Raw genomic sequence first — 12,369 nt, 5'->3', positions numbered from 1 at the left:
CGGTGCGCGGGCCTCTCACTACCGCGGCCTCTCTTGCTGCATGCGGAGCACAGGCTCCAGACGCGCAGGCTCAGTAATTGTGGCTCACGGGCCCAGTTGCTCCGCGGCATGTGGGATCTTCCCAGACCAGGGCTCGAACCCGTGTCCCCTGCATTGGCAGGCAGATTCTCAACTACTGCACCACCAGGGAAGCCCCCGACATAGCAGTTTTGAGGTCTTAGTCACACATTGCCATCTCCCTGCCGAAATCATTAGGCAGTGGTTTCTTACATCCTGAGGAGTTCCCTCTTAATCTCTTGATCTTCATCAGGGGAATTTTGGTTTGCCTTATCTAGTTCATTGAATAGTGTATCTGTCAGAGTTCTCAAGAAAAACAGAACCAATATGGTCTGTGTGTATCAATATCTACCTGTTACATCTATCTATCTATCCATGTATTGAGAGAGATTTTAAGGAATTGGCTCGTGAAATTAAAGGGACCTGCAAGCCCTAAATCCACAGGACAGGACAGCAGGCTGGAAGCTCAGGCAGGACTTGATGCTGCAGTCTTGAGGTAGAATTCCTTTTTCTTCAGGAAACCTCAGTCTTTACTCTTAAGGCCTCTAATTGATTGGATGAGGCCCACTCATGTTATTAAGGGTCATCTCCTTTCCTTAAAGTCATCTGTAGATGTTAACGACATCTACAAAATACCTTCCAGCAACACCTACATTCGTGTTTGATTAAATGCCTGGGTAACATAGCCTTGCCAGGTTGACAGGTAAAACGACCACAAGGAGTTTGACGAAGAGAAAAGCATCATGGAATTTGGAGTCAGAAAACCTGGGATCTAGTCCCAACTCTCCATTCAACTTGCTAAATGGATCTTGAGCTTGATTTTGCTCTTCTGGGAATTTGGGGATGGGGCATCGACAAGAAGTTTCTAACGCAGTGAAATCCCATTTGGCTCTAGAATTCTCAGAGCCTTTCAAGATCATTCACTATCTGGAATGTTTCCCCTCCTTATCTTAAAGTAGGTCTGCTCCTGGGTTATGGATTTTGTGCTCATTACCACAAGGGATTTGCAGTGAGTGAAAAGGTGTTCTCTGAGGAAGAGTGGATGAAAAAGAAATGGATGGAGTGATTCCTGGAGAGACCGGTTATGACAGAATTGATTGGAAGGATTTAAACTGAGGATGATGCTGCAGCATTGTGACTACAGAGTCTTTGCTTTGGGGACCTCTGAGTTCCTTTCGATTCTATTGGGGGTAGCATTACTCTCCTGGACTCAACCCTGGCCTGATACCAAGTGTGACTTGTTCTTGCTCAAGAGAGATTTCTCTCGGACAACTGAATCATTTTAGGCTTATTTTAGACCATGGTTGGTATTAAATACTCCATGCAAGGGCTTCCCTGGTGGCGCAGTGGTTGAGAATCTGCCTGCTAATGCAGGAGACACGGGTTCGAGCCCTGGTCTGGGAAGATCCCACATGCCGCGGAGCAACTAGGCCCGTGAACCACAACTACTGAGCCTGCGCGTCTGGAGCCTGTGCTCCGCAACAAGAGAGGCCGCGATAGTGAGAGGCCCACGCACCGCGATGAAGAGTGGCCCCCGCTTGCCGCAACTAGAGAAAGACCTCGCACAGAAACGAGGACCCAACACAGCCAAAAATAAAAAAATAAAATAAATACTCCATGCAAGTGTAAAGTCACAAAATCTATAGAGATGCCCCCCCTTATCTATGGGGGGTACATTCCAAGGCCCCCAGTGGATGCCTAAAGCCGGAGATAGTACCGAACCCTTTATATACCATGCTTTTTCCTATACTAATGGGTGGGTAGCATATACAGTGTGCATACTCTGAACACAGGAATGATTTTGCATCCCGGGCAGGATGGAGAGGGCTGGCGGGAGAGTTCATCATGCTACTCATAATGGTGCACAATTTAAAACTTAGGAATTGTTTAGTTCTGGAATTTTCCATTTAATACTTTTGGACCTCAGTGGACCGTGGGTAACTGAAACCGAGGAATGCGAAACCGTGGATGAGAGGGGACTACTGTACATTTGTTGACTTGGTGCAAATGGTCAGTTCCCAAGCTTCTCTTCCTCTAAAATATGCTTTCCCCCGACAGTGAAAATGTTGGCAGATAAATTCATTTAACTGTCACTAAGAGAGCTCTTAACTCCAGCCCTGGCCTTGGACAGCAGTGGTGACCTCAGCCCTGTTTACTCACTACATCCTGTTGTTGGGAATCAAACCCGAGCTTTGGTGTTAAGAAGCATTTTTCATTTTTTCCCAGATCTGTATTTCATCTGTGACTGAATCACTTTAAAAGGAAAGAAGTTCATAATTTTCAACATATTACAGATTTCCATAAAAAAATGAAATTATCCATGTGGCTGCAGACACACGGACGTGCTGTACCAGGCAAGGGGCCTGTGTGTCTTAGGGGAAGAAACCCCAATTCAGACGACTGAGGCAAGTACAGCTTTTATACGGAAAAGTCCAGAGTCGGGCAGGCTTTGCAGTGCCTGCTACAGTGACTCAGAGATGGGACCAGAGACCAGCTCTTTCCACGTCGCCTCACTGCTTTTTCAGTGTCACTTTGTTTTTTTTAAGGTTGCCTCCGCTCATGGTCACCTCAGGCTACCAGTAGTAGTTCTTAGGGCTTCGGGAGTTCACATCCTGCTTCAGCTGCAGAGTTGTTCTTTTCCAACCATAGACCGAGTCCTGGACTTTCTTTTCTTGTCCTGATGTCCAAGGAGATGGAAGTTGTCTGCTAGACAAGTCAGATCCTACTCTGGGGCTGGGCTCAAGGTCAGCCTACCCGTCTCGTGTGGCTGTTCATCAGAGGAGGGCACAGTGGATTCAGGAGAGGCTCGGTGACAAGTACAAATACATTTCAGAAATGACTTGGAGTCATTCTTCCTTTAAACATTTTGATGTGAAAATTTTTTAGTTGAATTCCAGATAATTTTTGTTTTCAGCCATCACACATTACATTTTATATGTGGGAGGACAATGCTGATGATTTGGAAAACCACTCACAAAAGACTTTCTTTGGTTGTCAAAATGGAAAAGTTGAGCGTACTTTTCTTCTTTCTTTGAAAAGCAGTAAAAGTTCTCTGTGTCACTGAAGAGCAGATGTGAAGTAAAAAATCTGAATAACAAAAAGTCAGTCCTATAAATATTCATGCTCACCATTTCGTTGGGCTCTATTGCTCTCATTTCCCTTCCACCAGTCACACACAGTAAAGATAACATGGATGTGAGGAGAACGCTAGTTTACTATTAGTTTGAGTAAGTATTAAATAATCACAATAGGTCTCGACAGTAAATCTAGAAGTTCCTTCTAAACTTTGTGAATCTTGACCAAGCATCATCGACCAGGCTGAGGAAGACCTGCCCACGATTGTATAATGGGGCTTTATACTCCCATTCCTAACCTCTACTTTCTGTTGCCATCCTGACTGAGAGCAAATAGTAGAGCTTGGTTTGTCAGGAACAGCGTAGCCATAAAAACTTTGTATACGTGTGTCACTGTGGCGCTTGTGTGTGTATCTGCGCGCGCATGTGTGCTCTAAAATCTATTACCACTCTTTTTATTACTATCCTTTTGATAATATCATAAATAGCTTTTGAACTAGAAACTTTGTGCTTCGGGAGCACTTACACGTTATTAAAATTATACTTGGGTTGATAAAAATTGCCCATTCTTACATTTTCTTTTATATGATATGCTGTTTGAATGGCTAAGTTTGCGTGAGCCTTATCCGCCCCATCTTAAGATCAGAGACTGTCACACATACAGAGGTCCCCAGACACAGGATAGGCTTACACACCGTGGCACACGTTTAGCTCCATTGGCACTGGCTGTTCATATCCTATACCAAAGGGTTACTAGAAGCCACATGCCTTTGCACCTGGATTGGGCCTGGAGGGGAAGTAGAACTCTTATCTGAACATTTTGCAAGTGAAATGGGAAAGGGATACCTTTGAGTGTGAAGCTGGGTCCCTTCCAGACACTCTGTCCCTTCCAGAGTGTTCTCTTTGTGGAGATGAGTGAGGAGCAAAAGGGAAGAGACTCTGACGTCATGAAGATTTGACGGGCCATAGGTTGAGTCCCTTTTTCCAGGCATCACTTTCCAGGCTGCAGTAAAATGGCCTGAGCAAATGGGTCAGAGTCTCTGCAGAAGTCAGCTGCACCAGCAGACGGGGTATTGGGAAACCTGCAGGCTGGGAATGACATCAGCCTGAGATGGAAAAATCCGCCCTGGCCCAGTAAATATGAAAACAGGGAGATGGGTATTTCAAAAACCATTTGCAACCCAGAGCAAGAGAGGCTGTGGATTACACCTCTTTTCTGATTCCTTTCCTTCTTTCTGCAACCTCCTTGTCTTCACAGCCACTGGGGAAGGCTTTCTGGTCCTGTTCACAACCTACACCTTCTTTGGAGGGGGAGGTGGGAGCTCGGGCAGGTAGACTGCAGTCTAGATACGTTACAACCTCTTCTCAAGAACCTGACACTTCCTTGCCCGCCTGTCCCTGCAGCTCTCAGAGCCACAGACCAGCGAGAGGGACACCCAGGGACAACTCTGGGGGCATCTGGGGGTGGTCTGGGGGAACTACAGACATCCCAGGACTTTCCACACTTTTTCAAAGGATTAGCATATCAGGTCACTGTACTCAACCTGCCTGCCTCAGGGCTCTGCTCAATGCTTGGCATCCCAGACTCATTCAGACACCCCACTTTGGTGGCGGTCCCCCAGCCTGAACCGGTAAGCTCAAGAACAGTTGCAGAGGACCAGCTGTGCTATCAAACACGCTCGGCCCCTTGCAGGACAAGGACCATGTATGGGAAATTATATAAAAACCAAATGGTTTCCCAAAACATCCTCTAGTTTTCATGGCAAAGAGAGTTTCTTTAAAAGCCCACATGTGTGGGTTTGCTTTGGAACATTCTCTTGCTTGGGAAGGCTGGGGGTTGGGCCTCTGTGCTTGGATTCAACTTCTCTCTAGGGACCATAGTAAGGAAGGAAGGGAGCAGATGTGCACACCCCATTTGCCCAGCTGGGGCCCACCGTCCTCCTCCTCCTCATGACCTAGCAGATGTCCACCAGCATATGGGGCCAGCCCCTTAACAGATGAGCTAACACAGAAATGTGTTAGGCAGACCTGCTTCTAACATTTGCAGGATTGGAGCCAGAGTAAAAAAGTCTGAGGTCAAGCTCCCCTTTTTGTGCCATCGCTGGTTCCTTCTTGTACCCTGACGGAGCCTCTAGCACATGCCTCTGGACCCCTCTGCCTGCAGATTCCAGTGCTATTCCATCCCTCCCCAAAGAGCCACCCTTTGAACCCTCTTTCTCAGCAGAGGTGCACAAACTTGCCATGTGGTCCCTCGGGAGTCCAGACCTGAGAAAGAAGGCTCCACCTGGGTGTAATTCCTGGGTCCAGAGTCCCAATGGTCTACAAGGGGGAATGGGTGCTGGGTGGGCACATCATCTGGCCCAGAACTCCTTGAGTGGAATTCTCTAGAGCAAAGTGCTGCAGGCAGAGGCACTGCCTGTCTGGGTCCAAGGGCTTGATTCTGTGTCCTGAAGTTTCATGACATCCCTGGGACAATATCAGTAAAAGTTGTGTGCTGTGTTTGTACTTTTCATAGACTGGAATGTTCTCATCTTTGATAGCTTTACAGTGCTTTAAAAATGCTTTTCCAAAAAGAACAAAGCAGGAGGCATAACCCTCCCAGACTTCAGACAATACTCCAAAGCTACAGTAATCAAAACAATGTGGTATTGGCACAAAAACAGACATATGGATCAATGGAACAAAATAGAGAGCCCAGAAATAAACCCACACACCTCTGGACTATTCGTCGACAAAGGAGGCAAGAATATACACCGGGAAAAAGATAGTCTCTTCAGCAAATGGTGTTAGAAAAGTTGGACAGCCACATGTAAATCAGTGAAGTAAGAACACTCCCTCACACCATACACAAAAATAAACTCAAAATGGCTTAAAGACTTAAATACAAGACATGACACCATAAAACTCCTAGAAGAGAACATAGGCAAAACATTCTCTAACATAAATAGTACCAATGTTTCCTTAGGTCTGTCTCCCAAAGCAATAGAAATGAAAGCAAAAATAAACAAATAGGACCTAATCAAACTTACAAGCTTTTGCACAGCAAAGGAAACCATAAATGAAAGGACAACCTGCAGACTAGGAGAAAAATATTTGCAAATGATGCGACCGACAAGGGCTTACTTTCCAAAATACACAAACAGCTCATACAACTCAATAACAAAAAACAAACAACCCAATCAAAAAATGGGCAGAAGACCCAAATAGATATTTCTCCAAAGAAGACATACAGATGGTCAATAGGCACATGAAAAGATGCTCATCATCGCTAATTATTAGAGAAATGCAAATCAAAACTACAATGAGGCACCACCTCACACTGGTCAGAATGGCCATCATTAAAAAGTCTACAAATAATAAATGTTGGAGAGGGTGTCAGGAAAAGGGAGCCTCCTTACACTGCTGGGGGAATGTAAATTGGTGCAGCCATTATGGAAAACAGTATGAAGGTTCCTCAAAAAACTAAAAATAGAGTTGCCATATGATCCAGCAATTCCAGTCCTGGGCATATACCCAGACAAAATTATAATTTGAAAAGATACATGTATCCCTATGTTTATAGCAGTAATATTTACAATAGCCAAGACATGAAAGCAACCTAAGTGTCCTTAACAGATGAATGGCTAAAGAAGATGTGGTATAGATATACAATAGAATATTATTCAATAATAAAAAAGAATGAAATAATGTCATTTGCAGCAATGTGGATGGACCTAGAGATTATTACACTAAGTGAAGTAAGACAAAGACAAAGACAAATATCATATGATATCACATATATGTGGAAGCTAAAATATGCCACAAATGAACATATCTTTGAAACAGAAACAGACTCACAGACATAGAGAACAGACTTGCAGTTGCCAAGGGGGAGGGGAGGGAAGGATTGGGAGTTTGGGATTAGCAGATGCAAACTAGTATATATAGAATGGATAAACAATGAGGTCCTACTGTATAGCACAGGGAACTATATTCAATATCCTGTGATAAAGCATCATGGAAAAGAATATGAAAAAGAATATATATATGTATGTATAACTGAAGTCACTTTGCTGTACAGCAGAAATTAACATTGTAAATCAACTATACCTCAGCAAAATTAAAAAAAAATGCTTTTCCAGGGAATTGGTGTTGGTCTTTCCATTATGATACAGCTCCCTTGGTTTCCACTGATGTCCTAAGTCCCAAGAGACAGGCCACAGGTGACAGTCAGTAGTTATCCCAGGGAGGATGCATTTAGAAGACTTTCATGAATGAGTGCAATTTGTCTCCATAAGAAAGGTCTTGGAGATGGTACCAATGGATTTTCATACTAGCCTTGCCTCCAATTGTTCTCCTGGCTCCAGGTGGTCTTTTCCTAGGTGTTCCCATTATATGAGCTGTTCACTTGCATCTTTCCGTGTTCCCAAGTGCCCTGGCTCTTCAGGACAACCACCGAGGTGTCTCATCCATGACTGGCTTCCATGATGGGGTTAGACCTTTCTTTTCTTCCCTCTTTCCTATCTGAGGTTTCATTCCCTCAAGGTCTACTGTTTGTGGATGTGTTAGTGGCCGTTAATAATAATCCCTCCCATAACACATTTGCATTGTCATATGTGGTTCTGGAACGATGCCTTATCACAAAGACATTACTGCTGGTGATTCTAGGCACCCCAGTAGGGAGGATATTGTTGGGAGGGGGCGGGCTCTTGGTGCCTCTGCTCCCTGGGATAGAAGAAGCCAATGGTGAGAAATCATCCAGTGAGAATGATGCTGGCAGAGAGCAACTACTGTCCTTCTGACTCATTTCACATCGCTGGGAAGGCCTCACTATGACTGGGACATGAACTGTGGTCATGCCTCAATTCTGAGAAGGCCACTACATTATTTATTTGGCCAGAGAGGAAGAGTGCTGGCACCAGGGGAAACCATTAAATGATGAAGTGTTTTTTACTTAACAGATGGACTCATAGTCTAGCCTTGATCTACAGAGTAGATTTTGATGAGGAACTAGTATCTCAGAAGCCAGGTTGATTGAGAGGGGAAGGGGGTGTCAGGGCAATGCCAAAAGGCAAGGATCTCACTGAGGGCTGCTAAGCCAACAGCGCATGGGATCACGTGAGCCGGGGAAGACTTCTTGCTCACCAGCCACCCCTCGGAGTGTCACTCAGGTTCCAAGGCCTCAGCCAAGCTGGCTTCCAAGAGGCTGGCAGATCACATGGTCTGGGCTTTTGTTTCCCCTTAATGGCATTGTTCCCTGGCTTACAAACACAGCCATTCCACCTCCGTGACTCCTTCCCAGAGAGGCTGGCTGGAACCAAACCCCAGCTCCCTCGCGAACTTTAATAGGTCTCATCTGGTGCTAAACTTTAAGCACACTGCAGAACAGGAGGGATTTGACTCCAAGACAGGCACTCGGATCTTTTTTTTTTCTTTTTTTTTTTAAAGGAAAGTTACTCTGGATCCCAATGGTATAATCAGATCTATTCTAACCCCTTGCTTTGAAGAAGGACGGGGTAAAATCCAGGCCAGCTGGCACTTGAGCAAGTAGCTCACACAGGGCCGCTTGGGACTGCTGAGGCTTTGATGCCCCTGCAGTTTCACCTAGTTTCCTTTGTGCTGCATCTCCGTTAGATGCTGTACCTTTGAAACCTCTGGGTACCAGTCAAAGTTTGTAGTTGCAAGCGACAGAAATTAACTCTGGTCGACTGAAACAAAATCGATCAAAGGATAGCTGGGTAGCTTATAGAGGAGCTGGAATTAGGCTCTGGCCTACACAGCCTGGAACGACACTCCAAACTGGGCCGTAGAACTGGTCCTGTGAAGACCACCACTAGCATAGGTGCTGTGGCCACCGCTAGCATAGGTGCTGCAGCCTGTTCCTCTGGTTCTGCTGGCTCTGGACACCGCCTGCTGCTTCTAGCACCACTGCTGTTGCTGGCAAGGGATGCAAATTTGCCTGATGGCCCCTCTTTCCAGTTCCATCTGTCTTAAGCTGCTAGCTTCCCATTCAAAGTCTTTGGGGAGGGGGCGGGCATCTGATTGCAGGAAGTCAGGGTACAGTCTCTGCCATAGCTACAGGTAAGACTGGGATAATGAGCTACTGCATCAACAGCGGCAGACAGACTCTACTCCCACTGAGACTCAAAGTGAGGAAGACCCTAGATGTGGGAGGAAGGTTCAGATACTGGGTGGCCAGAAAGAATGACAGATGTCCACTACCCTCTGTTGGAAATACACTTGACCCTCACGTACTCACTCCCAGCTTAAAGACATTCATTCACTTAACGTACGTTTGCTGAACACTTGTTAAGAGCCAGGCATTGGGATAACTTTGTGTGTTGGGGGGGTGGATTATAGAGATAATAGAGAATGACCTTCTTCTCAAGAGCCACCAATCTAGTTGGAAAGGTAGACAAAACAGAATAAGAAAGGTGTAGTAGGTGCTTTGACAGAGTAAGCACTGGGGCACCTAATCAGAGGAGATAACACAGAAATTAAATCTTGAGGAGTAAGCGGGAATTGCCACGGCAGAGGCAGGTGAGGGTGCTTCAGGAAGAGGAACGTCATTGCAGCTGTGGATGGTTGCAGGGAAGGGCCAGGCTGGGGCTCAGGGTGGAGTGACAGACAGATCATAAAAGCTTTGCACGCCTCACTGAGGAGTTTGGATCTTACATTGAAGATTGTGGGGAATCACTGCGGAATTTTAAGGAAAATCAATTTAGAAACACCACTTTATCATGGCAATTGCAGGGAACAAGACTAAAGGTAAAGACTTTCACTTTAGGAAGTTACAGGAATCTAGGGACGAAATAGCAACAGAGAGATCCAAGAATAAAATAATTTAGGAAATCTTCCGGAGGTAGGATTGACAGGATTTGGTAACTGATTAAATGTGGGATTTATCGATATAAGAGGAAGAGAAGTTACAGATGACTTCCAGCTTAATGGGCTGGGCAATTATGGGGAAAGTGATGTCATAAATTTGGAGGAGAGAGGATGTGTTTGATTTTGGAAATGTTGAGATCGAGGTGCCTATAAGGCATCGGAGTAGAAAGACCTGGGAGGCAGAGGAGCATGCAGATCTGAATTTCAGGAAAGAGGGCTAAGCTGGAGGTGGAGGTTGGAGACTGTCACCATCGTGGTCGTTGTCAAAGTCATAGCGATGCTGGTATCACTCAGGGAGGATGGAGAGTGAGCAGAGGCGGGAAGGAGGTCCAAGGATACCATGTGGGTGTGGATCATCAGCGATTCTAGAAGACAGTAAAGAGAGTCTGTGAAGCAACAGAGAAGGGTCAAACTGACAGAGGCAGGAAGAAGACCTGAAGAGTGTGAAAGCCGAAGGAAGAAAGATTTTTAAGGAGGAGGAAGTAGAAAAGGTCAAGAGACACAAGGACTAAAATGTGCATGTGGTTTTGGTGGGAAGACACCGTTGGTGACCTTTTTGAGAACTGTTTCGACGGGTGGCAGCTGTCAGTATTACCGTGAGTCTAGGAGGGAAGGAAGGTGAGACCGTGGAGATGAGGAGTACAGAGTATTTTCCTGGAAGTTTGGTTATGGAAGAGGAGGGATGAGACAGGGCAGGAGCTAAGGGGTAATAGAGGATCCAGGGAGGAATTGCTAAACTCTGGCCATTACTCCCTTTCCAGCATTTTATTACCAGGCCAGATACTGATCTTTGAATGTATGCAATCTACTGTCCCTCCTCCCTTTCCCTCCCATCAAGAGTGAACAGAGAACTCACCCAGTATTTAATAAATACTTAGTGAACACCTCTCACGGTCCAAGTACCGCTTTAGGTTCACTGGTAAACAAAATAGACAGTGATTGCTGCCCCTCATTAAGCCCAGATTTCCCCAGGGAGAGCATAATAAAGAAATAAATTATACAGTCTGTAAGTGATAAAATGCTAGGGAATAAGAGAAAAAGTAGGCAAGGTAAGGGGGAATGGGAGTGCCTCCTGGGTGACATGCAACTGACACGTTCAGTGGTCTGGTCAGAGAAGGCATCACTGCTCTTGATGCCTGGCTTGTGCCTTGCTCCCCGGGCCTGACTGTCCTGACAATCTGTTCAGTACTTCAGCTCCCACCTGGCTCTTGCCATTCCCCATCCGCTAGTCTGGAGTCCTGCCCCTGAGCCCTCACCTGGTGCCCCGATTGTGGCTGGCATACTCCCCACCACTGCTCCAATCACCAGAGCCGCGGCAGCTCCACCCTGGTGCCACCTGCCCATTGGAAACCCCTAACATCCCTTGCTGATGGCGGTCGGGCCTCAGTCGGGTCCTGTCATCATCTCGCATGTCGTTTCTTGACCGCCAAGCTGGATTTCCGCCCAAAACGTATCAGGACTTTTTATGATTACAAGTGACAGAAAATGAACCCAAGCTTGCTCAGGCTGAAAAGAGAATGTATTGACTTGTGGCTGTAGAGTCGAGGGGCTAGGGTAATTTGGGGCATAGCTATATGTCATCAAGACTCTCTCTAGCTTTAAAAATAGACCTTCTTTTTTGGAGCAATTTTAGGTTTATAAGAAATTGAGCGAAAGTACAGAGTCTCCACATAACCCCTCTTCCCACCCTTCCGCCCCCACTCCCCTCCACCTCAGCTTCCCCTATTATTAACATCTTACATTAGCATGGTACATTGGTAACAACTGATGGACCAATATTGATATATTATTATTTTAAAATTATTATTTTTTTTGATGTGGACCATTTTTAAAGTCTTTATTGAATTTGTTACAATATTGCTTCTGTTTTATGTTTTGGTTTTTTGGCCACAAGACATGTGGGATCTTAGCTCTCCGACCAGGGATCGAACCCGCACCCCCTGCATTGGAAGGCGAAGTTTTAACCACTGGACACCAGGGAAGTCCCTGATATATTATTATTAACTAAGTCTATTGTTTCATTAGGGTTTACTCTTTGTTTTGTACATTCTATGGGTTTTGAAACATGTATAATGATATGTATCCACCAGTATAATATCACATAGACTAGTTTCACTGCCCTAAAAATGCCCTCCACCTATTCATCCCTCCTGCCCTCCTACCTGAAGCCCTCTATAGTCTTGCCTTTTCCAGAAAGTCATATAGTTGGAATTCCATCATACGTAGCCTTTAGCCTTTTCATACTGGTTTCTTTCACTTGGCAATAAGCAATTAAGTCTCCTCCAAGTCTTATTGTACCTTGATAGCTCATTTCTTTTCATACCCGAGTAGTAGAGTCCATTGTATGCACATACCTCAGTTTCTTTTTTCA

This window comes from Balaenoptera borealis, assembly GCF_965194805.1.
Source record: "Balaenoptera borealis genome assembly, chromosome: 3".
Lineage (NCBI taxonomy): Eukaryota > Metazoa > Chordata > Mammalia > Artiodactyla > Balaenopteridae > Balaenoptera > Balaenoptera borealis.
This window is presented reverse-complemented; position numbering follows the sequence as displayed.